The sequence below is a fragment of the Patiria miniata genome, unplaced genomic scaffold (assembly GCF_015706575.1).
Source record: "Patiria miniata isolate m_02_andy unplaced genomic scaffold, ASM1570657v1 HiC_scaffold_9, whole genome shotgun sequence".
In the NCBI taxonomy this organism is placed as follows: Eukaryota; Metazoa; Echinodermata; class Asteroidea; order Valvatida; family Asterinidae; genus Patiria; species Patiria miniata.
The window spans coordinates 7,248,852-7,265,540 of record NW_024037076.1 but is presented as its reverse complement, the minus strand read 5'-3'; the positions used below and the strand labels follow the sequence as shown (position 1 = coordinate 7,265,540).

The window sequence follows — 16,689 nt, the reverse complement described above, 5'->3', positions numbered from 1 at the left end:
CCCCTTGGGTATTGAAAATGCTAAATCCAACATCACAGTAGTCAACAATTGATAAGTATCTTGAATAACATTCTTAGTAGGGGGGATTGGGGGGTACGAGACCAAACCCAATAATCTCGCCCCTAGTCCCACCCCTTGGCCACGCCCCCACCCGCCCCCTCCCAATGATTTCCCTCCCAATATCTCAGTCTCAGCCCCAAGCCAAAACCGGGGCCCATTATCTCTCGTCTTGAAGATCTCTCTCACCAGCCGGTGAGTCTGATTGCTTATAAATCCAAAAGTCTAACCTCTTAAAAAAATTTAAAAAAATTATATTGATATATATATAAATGATGAATATGATCAAGCTAATCGTTAAGGGATTTTCTAGATGGAATAAAGCGACGCTGCGCGATTACGTCCAGCGATATAATGTACCGTACAATCAAAATGTTGCTCTTACTCGTAAAGTCTACATCAACGGGATAAAAAACTACGAAGCTCGATTTAAAAACTTGAGGAAAAAGACGCTACATGAGCTCAAACAGATTGTAGACGATAACGATCTCGAATATAACCCGTCGGGTTATAAAGGTCGATTTTTGAAAAAAGATTTACTCTCGGCGATTCAAAACTCTAGGCAACCCGAGGATTTTCAAGAGGCTGAGTTTAGAGCGACGAGGAGATTTAGAAACAACTTTGGAAACTGGGAACTGATTCCTAGACTTTTTAACGACGATTTAGTCAAGTTTTTTGATACGCACAAAGATCAAATTGTAAATAAAATCAAGTCAGAATTGAGAGAGCTAAGAGGTTTAAAAATGGAGCTCACAATCAAAATAAAATACAAAAAAACCAAACCGGATGGTACGATCGAAACGATCGAAGCTACACATTTTACCGATCAGAGAGTCGTTTTAAATCAAAGTCAAATAAAACAGGTTTTAAAAGAAAACATCGACCAGCTATTTAAAAAGGATGAAAGGTATACGAATCAAGGATCGGGTTGGGTTTTAAAAAAGATAATGGCGTTGTATATCAACATCAACAGGTTTAACCCTGTGAGGGGTAGTTCTTATATTGACCTACCAAAATGTATCAAACAGAAAACGGCGATGATTAACATTAAAAACAAAGACGACGAGTGTTTGAGATGGTGTTTGAGAGCTGCTCTTGGGTTGTATACAGATAAAGTAAAAAATAACATAAAAAACGATCCTAAATATAAAATTCATAAAGAAGAACCTGTTGTATACATTAAAGATGACGGACTCAAATTTAAAGGCGAAGACTTTCCAACACCGATCGACCAGATACCAAAGATAGAAAGACAAAATAATTTAACGATAAACGTATACGGTTATGAGGGGGAAATATATCCGTTATACGTGTCTAAAAAACTACAAAGCAGAGTCACGGCCTATCGATCTGTTTTTGTTTTCTGAGGGCGACAAGCATCACTACTGCTGGATAAATAATTTTTTGAGATTGATTTACAACGTTACAAAACATAAAAGTAAGAAATATTTTTGTCGAAGGTGTCTGTGTCATTATAGAACGCAAGTAAAATTAGATAGACACATGACCGATTGTAACGGTATAGATACACATCCGTCAAAGATTGTATTTCCTACCGCTAAGCGAAAATATGTAAATAGCGAGTGGATAGTCGACGAAAACGATGTGCCAATATTAGAATTTAAAAACTACAGGTTTAAACAAAAAGCACCTTTTGTAGTTTACGCCGACTTTGAATCGATATTAGAAAAAAACTCGGACGCTAAAAAGAACAACACGCAAAAGACACACATTCACAAAGCTAGCGGTTACTCGTTGGTAGTAGTTAGATGCGATGGCACCAATGCGTATCAAGAGACTTATAGAGGTAAAGATGCAGTATCAAAGTTTGTAAATAAAATGTTAAAAATACAAAGCGACATAAATTGCATATTTTAAAAAACCCAACCCATGAAATTTAACGAGCGAGCTAAAGAACATCATGATAAAACAAACACGTGTTGGATTTGCGAGAAACCAATTTATCCCAATTACTCGAGCAACAGTCAGTGCCAGAAACCCAAAAAACCAAAAACAGAAAAACAAATAAAAGAACATCAGTACGAAAACAAAAATGGATTTACCGAGTCTAAATGCCTCGAATGCAAAAAGAAAATCAACAAATTTAGAAAGGTGAGAGATCACTGCCACGTCACGGGTAGATATAGAGGTGCCGCGCACGCCTACTGCAATCTAAAATTACAAGTTAAACCAGGTTTTACCCCCATACCGGTCGTCTTTCACAATCTGCAAAATTACGACGCTCACTTGATCATGCAGAGTATTTCAGAGTACGATGACGAAAAGGAAATACAAGTTATCGCTAGAAATTCGGAAAAGTATATTTCGTTTTCGATCGGAAATATGCGATTTATAGACTCGTTTAATTTTATGGCGTCTTCGTTGGATAGATTATCTAAAGCTTGTCTAAGAGAGTCGTTTAAACTACTCAGAGAACATTTTAATCGTCAAAATATCGACTCGTTGTTACAAAAAGGAGTTTATCCGTATGAATACATGGACTCGTTTAACAGATTTCAAGAGACCAGCCTACCCCCCATCGAACAATTTTACAGCAGACTTAAAGACGAAAATATATCGCGAGAGGACTACGACAGAGCTAAACTGACGTGGAACGAGTTTAAAGTTAAAAACATGGGGGAATATCACGATTTGTACATCACTACCGATACGTTATTACTGGCTTGCGTATTTGAAAACTTTAGGCAAACGTGTATTACAAACTACGCGTTAGATCCAGCTAATTACTACACAGCACCAGGATTGTCGTGGGATGCCTTGTTAAAACACTCGGAAGTTAAACTCGAACTATAGCAAGACGTAGACAAACATTTATTTTTTGAAAAGGCAAAAAAGAGGTGGTATCTCGAGCGTGGGTGGTATGAGATACCACAAAGCCAACAACAAATACCTACCCGACCATAATCCAAACGAGCCGTCGAGTTACATCATCTACCTCGATGCAAACAATCTGTACGGCTGGGCCATGAGTCAATACCTGCCGTACAAAGACTTTAAATGGGCGTCTACAAAAACGTTTACCGAGTCCAAGATATTATCTCTCAGGAAAACGTCAAACACTGGTTATTGCTTCGAAGTAGACCTCGATTACCCAGACAATCTCCACGACCTGCACAACGATTACCCCCTAGCGCCAGAAAATATCGTCATACCAAAAGAATGGATGTCTGATTATCAAAATGAGTTATTGGATACCGAACCTAGTAGCAACGTGTACCCTTAATCCTAAACAAAAATATGTTTTGCACTACGTCACGTTGCAGTTGTATCTCAAACTCGGCTTGAAACTTAAAAAAGGTGCAATTTAAACAAGCGCCTTGGATGGCATCTTACATAGACAAAAACACGCAACTCAGAACAAAAGCGACCTCTGATTTTGAGAAAGACTTTTTTAAACTGATGAATAACAGTGTGTTTGGTATGACGATGGAAAACGTCAGAAACCGGATTGACGGTTACCTACTCAGAGACAGTAACGATGACGATCGAGATAAATACAAAAAAATGATACAGAAACCGAGCTACAAAACGACGACGTCATTTTCAGAATGCAAATTGTCATTTGTCGAAATGTACAAGACTAAAACCGTGTTAAACAAACCGATCTATTGCGGAGTGAGTATCTTGGATCTCTCAAAGACGCTGATGTACGATTTTTATTACAACCATTTGAAAGACAAGTACAAAGATAAAATCAGGTTGATGTACACAGATACAGACAGTTTGGTACTCGTAGTGCACGCTGACGACGTATACAAAGATATGCAGCAAAACGGGCAACAATACGACCTTTCGAATTATCCGACGGATCATCCTTTGTACGATCCAACCAATAAGAAAGTGATCGGTAAATTTAAAGACGAGTTTGGAGGTAAAATAGTCAAAGAAGTCGTTTGCATAAGACCTTAAATGTACTCGATTTGAACATCAACCTGAAAAAAGCCAAGGGTGTCACAAAATCGGTTACCTCTAAGAAATTAAAACACCGACACTATTACAACTGCATCTTAAACAAGAAATCTCACTACGAAACAATGACTCACATTAGATCGGAAAATCACATCCTTTACACCGTATCTCAAAATAAACTATCGTTGAGTCCGTTGGACACAAAGAGGTACATTTTACCGGACGGTATAAACACGCTGGCTTTTGGTCACTACGGCGGTAATTGCGTGTCCTCGGGTACGACTTGAAGCTCTTGTCTCACAAAACTCCTTTTTGGGCCGTTTTGAAGGTAATAAAGAGTAGGACCCGTCGTGACTTTTTTACCGTTAATCATTTTAAATTGACTCGTTCTTTTTTCCACGTTGAAGATGTCTACGCTCCAAATGGGATCCGTGGCTCTTCTCGAGGTTCCACCCTCTTGCTCGCCCGGGTAATATAAATATCTAACCATGGCGTCTTGCGGTAAATTCTGCTCTTTTGTTTTAACGGGGTTAGCCGGCGATTGCCGGACCTGTTCTAGTTTAACCGCCTCTGACGGCGCTTTATCTATTAATCTCGTCGTTTCGTCATTTATTGCCTTGATCACGCTGGGTAATCGCTCGACCCATTGCGTGTTTCTACTCTCGGGATTTAACATTTCTTGAGCGTACTGATGACCAAATAGTCTCTCAGCTAGCGTTCGATTAAATCTTTCTACGATACCCTGCGATCGGTGGTTTCCTGGTTCGCCGACGATAACCTCGACGTTTTTTTAGGTCATCCATTTTTTAAATGCGCCTTTAAATTCGGTACCGGCGTCTACTCTCAACGTTTTGGGGTAACTCAAAGGAGATCTCGCGTAAATCTTGACGATAGCATCTTGGGTGGAATCAGCCGTTTTAGAAACCAAAGGTTCTGCTTCGTGGTATCGACTCGCTACGTCGACAACCGTCAAAGCGTATTTATAAGTCTTGCGTTTTACTTTATCCCAGGGTAGGTATAGCACATCCATTTGGTGAAATTCGTTTGGTGTTTCAAACTCTCGCGATGTACTCGTAGGCCTGGGTACATACGCAGGACCCGGTAGATAAATTTGCCAAATTGCTTGTTTTTTAAGCCAATCTCTGATTACCTTTTTATCGATTTTTGTTTTATCGTTTAAATGGTCGACGGCACTTTCACCTCTCCAATAACCGCTTGGGCTATAATACAGTTTAGATAATGTTTGTATATTATTTAATATAAAAGATGTTTATAATAATATGGCTAGCGTTGCTATGATGTTAGGAGGCGCGATCGTCAACGCTTTAGCTTTTACGGGTTCAAACTTCTTCTTTTCAAATCTGAAACAGAGTGATGCCGACGAGGAGCGTAAGAGACACGATTTAGCGATAGAACAACTCTCAGCCGCCAAAGATAAGTGGCAACGAGAACGAACGAAATATCTAGATTTTCTAAACGAACGTATCAGAAAACAAAATGCCTCTAAAGAAACATTTTCCAACGTAGACCGAGCGTTGCGTTACCACAACGAGGTGAGTGGTCAATCTACCGAACTACCCGTAGGACTGCAACGCGAACCCAAACTCGAAGATTTTTACGAGCCTAGCGACCAACAAATAGAAAGAGAACTGGCGTTTATCGCGGGAGGAACGCTATTGGTGGGCTTCTTGGCTTACAGATACCTTTAAATTTAAAACTCGTGTAAATAAAATGAATGCGTACGGAAAAAAGCTCAATCCCAGCAGGCTATTAAAAATACCCAGATCTATCAAGGGCGAGAGAAAAGAGGTGGTCATTACCCACAATCCTAGTAGTATATCGGCGGGGCAAACGCTGAGGGTCAAGTTTCCTCAATTGGGTGTAGACGACGTGATCGTACCCGGCACTTGTAAACTAGCTTTTAGTTTAGAACTCGAAGGTGGAAGCGACGGCAATAGAACCATTTTTGGTAATTTGGCCAGAAATTTAGTCAGCGAAATCAGCGTCAGGCTTCAAGGTCACGAAATCGTGAGTTATCGTCACGCCGACGTGTATCACAACTTTAATGACAATTGGATCAACAGCTCGACAACTCGAAACATGGCGTACATGGGCATAGAAAAAGAAAACGTGTCTAAAATAAGAACGGGGCTGGAGATGCTAATGCGGGCCCCAACAACGGTAAAGATCAGGCTATCGCGGATGCCTATGGTAACAGATATTGTATTTCCCTAGACATTGACATACTGACTTCGCATCACCCTTTTTACCCCAGCGGTTTAAAACAACCTCTGACGTACGAGATAAAGTTTAACGATCACGAAAAAGTAGTCAACAGTTCAGATACGGCGGCGATGTATTCTATCTCAGACTTGTCTCTCGAATACGAAGTGGTGACCAACAGAGACCTAGCTATCACCATCAGGAATAAACACAAGGGGTTAATGCAATATCTGTTTGATAAAATCCACTCGCTAGAAGTTAGATCCGTCAACAAATCGGACACGCTTTGGAACGTCAGCGTCAATCAACCCATCAGGAGTCTCAAGGGTATTTTGTTTTTGTTTAAAGATCCCACGGTCAAAAATCCACAGCGATTTTACAATCCAAAACTAACCAAAACATCGGTGACTGTAGAAGGTAAACCCAATCAACTCTACAGTCAAGGCATGTTTCAATATCAACACTGGAACGAAATTAACAAGTTCTTTGGAGACAGCGATACCGAAAGCGGGCCCGGAGTAGCTAAAGACTTAAATTTGACGGGTTTTGACCTCGGAGACTATCTAAAAGACAAGTACGGTCTGTGGCTCGATTTTAGAAGTAACGACGACAATTCCGCTCACGGATCCGGTAGGAAACTCGGAGACGGAGGAGGCATCAACATTCAATTTAACAGAGAAGCCGAAAGTCAAGGTGACCTCACGATGTACGTATTTTTAGTCATGGATGCTCAATTGAACTTGGAAGACGGAAATTTTAAATCTCTGTTAAGTTAAAATGACACATTCGCATTGCGCTTTAATCGTCGGCAAAACAAATTCGGGTAAAACCAAATGGATTTTGGATCTGTTAGAGTCAGACTATAAAAATACATTTGAAGCGATAGTCATCATTTGCCCTACCGTTTTAAAAAATAAAACGTACATCAAAAGAAAGTGGGTTCACGCAGACCCCGAGGTATATCTTTGCGATCCGGAATTGTACAAGATGACGCTCAACGAAGCGATCGATTTTTACAGGAAAGAATTCGAAGGTCTTCCCACATTGTTTATCGTGGACGATTGCTCTTCGGATCAAGAGATTAAATATCGTAAAAAGACGTGCGCGCTAAGCAAGATGGCATTTAGCGGAAGACACGTAAATCACAGCTGTTGGTTACTGACCCAAAAGTACAACAGCGTTTTAAAAGATTATAGAGAAAACACGGCTTGGTTGGCGTTATTTTACTGCAAGGATAAAACATCATTTGATCAAGCGTTAGACGAAAATGACGTCGTACCGATTGAAGAACGAGATTATATAAAACGTCGTTTGAGAGATGTGAAATATAGTAAATTGGTCGTATACACCGAACCTCCAGTTAGTTACGAGCTACTTGAGTAGCTAGGTGAGTAGCAATTAATAGCTAGGTGAGTAACAATTAATAACTAGGTGAGTAACAATTAATAGCTAGGTGAGTAGCAATTAATAGTTAGGTGAGTAGCAACCTATTCAACAAACTACACATGTATTACAATTTGTTAATCAACAAACGTCAACAAAATACATTTTGCTGTTAGTAAATGATAGCAATATTCGAGTATTTGCAGTTTTTGGCTATTATCGTCATATCGATTAATTTATCGTTTTACACCTACGAATACCTTCGCTTTTGTAACAAAGTTGCAAAAGCTACAACAAAATTAAATTCGTTTCTAATTAAATGGAGGACCTTAAACTTACTTTAACGAACGAACAAGATCACAACGCAGATCATAAAGATCGTTTGTGCAGTGTCGTAGCAGCCGGAAACTCTAGAAAGTACTTTGGAAAGGAATATACCGTTAAACATATCGAAGCTCGCAAAGAACTCGAAAAGCTGTATCATCTGTACGAAACTAAATTTGGAAATGAAATTGTTCAAACTGTTGGTAAATACACTTTAAGTCTATTTTCGAGAGTGTTAGCTGTGGTTACACCCGTACAAGTTTTAGGATATAACGTCACTATAGATTCTGAAGAAGAACTCACCAACGACTTGAGTTCTGATCCTATTATAAGCGCGAGTATGGCTGGTATGTTGAGCGACGTTTGTTACAAGTACGGAACTTTTATATCACCCCTAGTTGCTACGATTATCACAACAAAACATTTGAAATTTAATAAACCTAATATAATAAATGGAAGATCAGAAAGCAGCGACAGCAACGCCTGCAGCTCAACCAGCAGAGACAGAGACGTCCCAACCGATAAAAACAACACCATCACCGACGGTAACGAGAGTGACCAAGACTAAAAATCCTAAACGAATTCAGCAGGGTAAAGCTTTAGCCGAGCACAATAGACAGATGAAATTAAAATTAGCAAAAATGAACGTAACATCGGACGAAGCTACGAGCTCACCAGACTACAACTCTTGGGCGATGTGGGGGGCTATAGCGTCCATAATAGGAGTGGGGTTGCTGGTACTAAAAAGTAAGGCAACTGCGCAGGTAGTACAGCCAGTGCCGGTAGTCACGCAACCCACTTCACCCAGCGCCCCCAAAACGCTAGACATGGAATAAAACAGCAATTTAAAAATTGTTATATTAAAAACGATGAGTAACTTTGACACCAACGGAATAGCTAATACGATTTATCACGGAGCCGTCATATCGGGTCTTTCGATGGGATACGCCATGGTAGGAAATAAACTACTCAAAATGAAAGCGCCGGATTTAAGCAAACTAAGCGTAGAAGATGCGGGTAAATTGACGGGTATTATAAGTGGAGCTCTGGCCACGCAAAATTGGTTGGTGGCCCAGGGTATACTACCGGGCAGTATAATGAAAACGGTATAATTTAAATAGGCGTATTAAATAAATGGCTGAAGGAGGATTTTACGATCCAGACTATGAAAGAACAGATGATAACAATGATGATGATGATGATGTAGCAGAGACCAATGTAGATGACGACTTTGAAAATCCTGATACACCCATCCCAACTACCGACATAGATGAGGTTTTAGATCAAGGAAGAAGCATGGTCACTAATGTTAGCGTTGATGAGTTTTACGATACTTATAACATATACAATGAACCAATACGTCCTAGATACGAAAAATTTATTCTCAAAACAGATGGTTTATTTTACAAATCTGATAAAGGTGATGTTAGGTTGACGGTTAGAAATGATCCAAACAGATTTTTGACTCTGAGGACTATAGAGATAAATGTAAGGAAGATTGGTTTAAACGGTAGAGATTTTATTAGAAACAAATTAGGCTTTACGCATTATGAACGTAAGACACTCAGTGACGATCAAAGTCAACATCTGCGATCGATACAACCCGAGAGTATCCCCATGACAGAACTACCCAGAGTTACCAATGAGGTAACCCAGATTATAGACGATTTAGAACAAGACACCAGCGCTCAAACGGAAGGATTGAATTACAGAGAACTCCAGGGTTTAGATAAAACTCTTCAGACGTTAAGAGGTAACCTAGAACTTAATTTAGCGCGTCTCACAGAACTAGACCAAGAGATTGCAGCCACGAGGCAAGAACTCGACGAATCTCACAGCGAAGAGGGTCGACGAGAGTTAAACGATAAATTGAGCGACTTGAACGCTGAAAGATCCGCCAGATTAGAAGCCGCAAAAACCAACGAACGAGGGCTCAAAAGTCAGATCACTAGAATCAAAGAAACCATTAATAAAATATTAGGCGACGACACGACTCTGGCGGAAAAGATTAGAACTCTGTTTAGAGAACAAGGTGTGACCATAGTGAGTATTTTAGCCGCTTTTAATTTAGCCATCAGCACCATAGTGAGTAGCATCGTCGCTAGCGTGAGAGGTGCGGGTGCCCCACCCGCGCCATCGCCAACACCAACACCAACACCAAAAGGTGGTATCAAAGAGTGGATTTCAAAACAACTCGCTAATTTTGCATCTGCTTTTCAAAAACTCAGAGTGAGCGCGTTGGGTGCTCTGCCTGGTATCATAGGCAGCGTACTAAGTTGGATATTTAACGCGTTGAGTAAGTCCGTATCGTGGTTGCCCGAACACGTGTGGGCTTTGTTTTTGGGTGTGGGGGCCTTTGTGTTTGCGTACCTGCAAAAACGATGGTAGTAATAGTTGTTATCAAGTTTAAAAACAAAACAACAACAAAAAGCCTTACCAGCACAAAGTTGGTAATGCTTTTTTTGTGTGTGTGTGTGTGTTGTGATTAGAGTGTGACTTATCGCGTTACCTCGTAAGCCAAAATACCCATAGCAACGATGGCCAATATTCCTACCGTCAACGATAATTTTTCGTCTTGGTGAGTTTGTAGTTTCGTGGGCTCATGGGTTAAAACTGTAGGTGTAGGTGTTGGTTTGGGTGTTGGTGTTGGTGCTGGTGTTGGTGCTGGTGTTGGTGTTGGTGATACAACATCGTTCGTCATAGGCTCTGGGGGTGTTGGTGGCGCGACGTCATCGGTGTCATCAAAAGAGTCGTCCGGTTGAGGTTGTGAGTTTAAATCTGGCACTAAACCAGTTTTCATACTCTGGGTAGCGATTTGAAGATTGTTGTTATATCCGTCGTTTGGGATGCAACTTGATGCTTTAGCTCGGTTGCCTTGGCTACATTTTGATTTACTTGTTTCGTTACCTGATCAGCTATCGATTGTATCTGCTTTTTTAACGACTTAAAATCACTCATTATTTTAGTTTCAGTTTTAATATAAAAAGACTTTAAAATAAATGCATTCGTTTCACTTGTTTCAAAATGAGCAGACGTTTAAATTAGAAGACGTTGTAGATAATCTAAACGGTCAAAAATCTGTACGCGTAAAAAGGCTAATGTTTAACCCCGGATATTTTAATATTTCCAGCGCCACAGAGATTGATTGGTTTACGCAAATAGATGGGAGACCCGCGTTTACCACAGATAAACCTCCCCTCATACCCCCGGAGTTTCTTTCAGATGTACACATAAGAACGCCGGATAGAGATTTTATAGAGCGATTGTTACCCGATATACCATACCACTTTTTATTTAACGATGAAAATGTTTTACAAAAAACTATAAACGATCTTATAAAAGCGTACGAAGACGATAGACTAGAATCCGTTTTAGAATCAAACAAAAGAAAAAGAGCTATTATAGCTGAACGGCGAGGGTTGATTTTAGCCACCATGTCTTCAGAAATACCAAAAACTGAATTAGAACTTAATACGCTTCAATCTTTAGTAAGAATATTATTTGTTAGAGAAAGAAAAATCTTTGAATGTGAGGAATTGGCTTTTAAGTTTATAAAAGGAGAAATGGGTGCGAGCGAGTTGAGAGATAGTAGAGAAGCAGGGGTGATTATAAGAGGGAGTCTTATCGTGACGGGTGATGATTTAGATTTTATTCCTCCGAGAAATTTAGCGCCGTTACCCCTCATCATCATAGCACCGGGGTGGTACGACGTGGATTGGTTCGATTTCATTTTAAATTCTATACCCGGGGTAAGTTTTCGAATATATAGAGAATCTAAAAAGGTGACGTTGGTGATAACCGACGTAAATCTCAAATTGCGCTTGAACAGAGAAGTATCTCGATTACTCAATTTACCCAAAGGAAGACTGGTACCCAAAGTGGTGTATACGGGGTCTTACGACGTTAATCCGTTTAAATTTTTGTTTATTCGCTGCCCGCAATTAAGTACAAGTGAAAACTTTTTTAATGGTCGTCCTTCTGACATCTTCAAAATCGTACCCGTGGCTACGCGCCAATTGACCAATTGATACGATCTTCTTGCGCATTTTCTGCCGAAAAATCAAAATAACGTGTGACTACTTCACCACACGTTTCACAAACTAAAAAACCATTCTCGATGATTATATGGTGATCGCACTTATCCCCAAGTTGTGACGTCCCAAAGTATTCCATCTATTTAATAAACTTTAAATAAAAATGATTGCATTTTTAAATAAATAAATATCGCCCTCTGTTTCTTTATATAATTGAAATCAGATCTCTTAGTGCCCGTTAATAGCGCCCTCTGTTTTTTATCGGTACAATAACCCTTATCATAAAATTAAATACCGCCCTCTGTTTATAATCCCTCACCACCAATGAATGGCGCCCTCTGTTGATTTCTTTTATTATAATTGCACCTGGACTCGATAAATCGATCATTTATTATACCGCCCTCTGTTTATATTATTTTGATATCCATCACCACACAGAAATAGCGCCCTCTATTGATAATTGAACTTGGACTCGATAAAATTATCATTCATACGTTCTCTTTATTTGATATTCATATATTATAATTTATACAGTAAAAAGCCACTCCGAGTGGCTTTTTCTTTGTCATTTAAATTAGCTTATTTAAATAGCTTTTATTACATCTTAATATATACAGTAAAAAGCCACTCCGAGTGGCTTTTTTGTTGTCATTCAAATTAGCTCATTTAAATAGCTTTTCTGACATCTTAATATATACAGTAAAAAGCCACTCCGAGTGGCTTTTTCGTTGTCATTCAAATTAGCTCATTTAAATAGCTTTTCTGACATCTTAATATTTACAGTAAAAAGCCACTCCGAGTGGCTTTTTCGTTGTCATTCAAATTAGCTCATTTAAATAACTGTTTGTGACCCACTCTGCAAAAATGAGTCTGATGTCGCATAATTTGAATTCAAGCTTTTGCCATTTTGAAATGGAAACAGTAAAAATTTGCTCAAAATTTGGATTTTTTGTTTTTGTTTTATTTTGGTTGTTTGATAGTTTTAGTTCAAATATCTTACACAAAAATGTAAATATTGTAAGAAAAAGAAAAAAAATTATGAATCTTTGGTGCTTTTCTTGGTTAGTTACAGTGTATTCGTCATTTTTCAAAGCCCTTTTTCTCCATTGAGAACACTTCTAGCTTTGCAAAAACTTTACAGAATGAAACAAGCACAACAATGCAACCAAAAGTCCTAGAGAGGTCCATGATATACCAAATGAAAGCTTATTTCATTCCCATTTTATTAATGTAGTTAACTCAAAATGTCAGTTTTGCCACAACAGACTCATTTTTGCAGAGTGGGTCACGTTTGGTTTGTCATATATCAACAGGTTTTTACTCAAGGTCCACACTGGCCACAGTTACAAAGCACAGCATGTGTCCATTTTGATCCTTCTTCTAAATTACTTGTAAAATAGTTTACAGTATGCATTTTATTTTTTCTGAAGAACGTTAAGGGTAGGCAACAGTGGAGTGATTGCGGGTACTTCTTGACGAGGTCGTAAAAGTCTCTGTGTATTTTTGCCCAAGTTCTTTTTATCTTACAATTGTTTTTCAACCAAGTGTTGAAGTTTGCGGAAATTACCTTCCCTCTTTTCTTATCCCGCCAAAAGGTTTTAAATGATATTTCCAACCAGTGTCCCATATTAGCTGCATTTCTGCGAGCCCCATTTTCAGACATGTTATAAATTTTACTACATGACTTTACACACCCCTCCAAATCAGATAAACTCTTTCCCATATCAACTACGGTTACGCTAGGGACAACCCTGTCATTACCTCCCTGTTGCCTGTTATAATTTTCCCTAATTTCATGATAAATTTCTTTTGGATCAACAGTCTTTCTAATTACAGGAATGTCGGTCTGATCCACCTCCATCTCGTCAATCTCATCTTCGGCATCAATATACATTTTTAAAATAGGTAATGGAGGTGGATTGACTAAATCAGGCGTTTGTGATAAAACCTGTTTAAGTTCATCAAGCCGTCCAGTGTCCAAAAGTGCCTTCGCATTCTTCAACTGCTGAGTCAGCTCTCCTAATTTGGCCACAATCCATTCACCCACAGTGTTGACCATGCTGTTTGCCAATGTGACGGAATCTTGCCCGTATGTGACATCTACAACACTAGATGGGAAGTTCATCTGAAAAAAAAAATAGGAAAATAGGTCTTAGTAAGTAAATTTCGTTACACACATAACATAACATAATAATAAATTGGGAGGTTATAAATCATCCTTACTCGCGGCTGGATGCTGAATTGCGAAGGACGCGGCTACAACGTGGTTGGGCCGCTGGCACATAAAGGTGCCTATGGCTGCTGGCCACATTGACCCATATTACCACGTAGCACAGCCTCAGATCGAAAGTATTTGATTTTTCTAGAGAGAGAAAAATCAGAGGGCCTGGAGAAAAACCCTCGTGGCATAGGAGAGAACCAACTCACAACTCTACTCACATGCCTTTCGCGGCTAGGATTCGAACCGTGGTCACCTTGTGAGCGCTTTACGCACAAGCCACCCTAGCATATTGGGTACCTGATGTATAAAAAAATACACGTTATAAGCGTATTATAGTTACCTTTGAAAGTTGGTGTGATGTTTCCTGGGATGCTTTGCAAAAGTTGGTAGTTTAGCTGTCCCGTGTTTGCAAACGAAGCTATACAGTGGGATATGCACAGTGCTGAGACGTGGCTGTTTTTTATCGTCTTGGAGGCTTGATAAGATAGGCTTTTCGTCTTGGAGGCTTGATATGATCAGATCCCACTGGTCATACATTTTCATGTCGATTCCCGCAAAATTTAAGTTCCGGTCTCTCACGGTTGATTTTATATTGCCTTTCAAAGATTAAATTTATTATTTTTTGAAGTGACGTCACGTGACCCATGATGACGTCATGATGACGTAATTGCAAAAAAGCACATGTTCCGTGGGTTGTGCATTCATGTATTGACAATTGAAGTTCATATATGTTTTCATTTTGACAGACAGTTCTGGAGAAGAATATGCTGAGGAGAACATTAATAATAACAATAGTAAATTCATACAATAACAATAGGTGTTGGGCTGAGGCCCAACACCTAAGGTTTACCCATATTTGATCATTAGGGAGGCATTCCCATAGACTGGCCAACAAGAAGTTTACGTATTAGTAAATCGCTATCATAAGCGTAGACGCCACTGTTCCAGCTCGAGTTCTGGCTCAAATTCTTCCGGAAATTCCTCAACTGACCACTGATTCCCATCACTGTCGCCGTCACGGGAAACGGAGTAGCAGGCAAGCACTATTGCTCCGAGGGTTTCAGGAATTGTCGGCTACGCTGGTGTCTCAGGTCCCCCAGCGTCGGGCACTAGTGCCAGTTCCTGTTAATTTATCGAGTCCTCCCCCGCGAGAACCCACGTCTTTGGAAAACAGGGATGAATTGTCAATTTGCCCATTGGAAAATTTCTCAGACTTACTCTCCAACTCCATTGTCGGCTGAAATTTCCGACCGTTGTTTGTGATGGAAATGACAATATCTGAATGAATGTGAAGCCGAGTAAAATTCAAATGAGAGCTTTTAAAGTATGAACATAGAATAATAATCAGTGAATAGAGGGGCTGTTAACATGATAAACCCCATTCATTATCATCCTTATTCTATTACCATTATTGACTAAAGAAAACGTCAAGAATCATCTCCGTCACAGTAAAACATGAGGGAGTTGACTGTGACGGAGCTGACAAGATTAAGAATCAAACTTGTATAGCGCCATCTACAGTTTGTTTAAAGCATGAATACCACATGTGCTTAGAAGTTAACACAATTCTGATTGTACTCATGAATACATTTTTAGAATAAAAATATAAATAAGGCATGTTTAAAAGCGTTCGGAGATGACGCCGAATAAAGGTACACACCGGTGATTTAGCCAAAAGTCACGATTTTTATGGGTTTTTATTCACGATATTTGGAGAAATTTTGAACACAAAGCAGTGTCGTATCTCTCGCTTGTTCAAAGACCGAAGTTGTGTTCTATTCGGTTTTTATCAACTCTTGAGGGCGCTGCATAGGTTCGTGATGGTATCTGATTGAAATACTTGTACTCGAGACAAACGTTTTCCGGCAAAATCGATAAAATTTAGAACTTAATTGGTTTATAATGGCATATTTTGAAGGATTGAATAGATTTAAGTGATAAATACCTTTTGTTTAAGAGTATTTTCATGAAGTCCTCCAACCAGATAAATGTAACGATCGGAATTTTTACACAGTATGATTGGGACATGGGTTTTTCAGGGGTCGAACATCAGAAAATAAAGAACAATAAAAAGTTTGTTCTCTTGCTTTTTATGATCATTTATTATGAGAATTATGTTTATTAACATTATCCACAAAAATACATTTCATAATTTTTATGCATTTCCCTTCTATACGGCATCAAAGTATCGGGACATAAAAGTACGAAGAAAGACCCATTTAACAATAAGTTTCAAGAACTGAACACCAACCTGCTGCAGCCACAACCGTCACCACTGCAGCTCAATTCTCGACTGCCCCGACACGTACCGCCTCGGCAGCTTATAACCGGCCATTGTCCTTTAGCCATTGAGGGAGACATGGAGGGTCCTCCTTTTTTGGAGGGGGACCTTGGCATAAATGACATACTCCCCATTGCGGCCCCCGATCTCGGACCCTTCGGGGGCCGTCTAAAGTTTTTCGCAGAGACTTGTGCCCGTTTTTGTTCCGACAGGTGGATGCTCAGTTCCATGTCTCA

At 39.5% G+C, this 16,689-nt stretch overlaps 1 long non-coding RNA gene across 1 annotated transcript; it reads right to left on the bottom strand.

The window, feature by feature from the left end:
- Window positions 1-13,441: 13,441 nt before the first annotated feature.
- On the bottom strand, window positions 13,442-14,733 carry LOC119720064. The gene is made up of 2 exons (XR_005270051.1): window positions 14,513-14,733; window positions 13,442-14,076 (listed from the first exon to the last, which is right to left on the bottom strand). It is a non-coding gene; the product is annotated as an uncharacterized LOC119720064 (long non-coding RNA).
- Window positions 14,734-16,689: the final 1,956 nt, after the last annotated feature.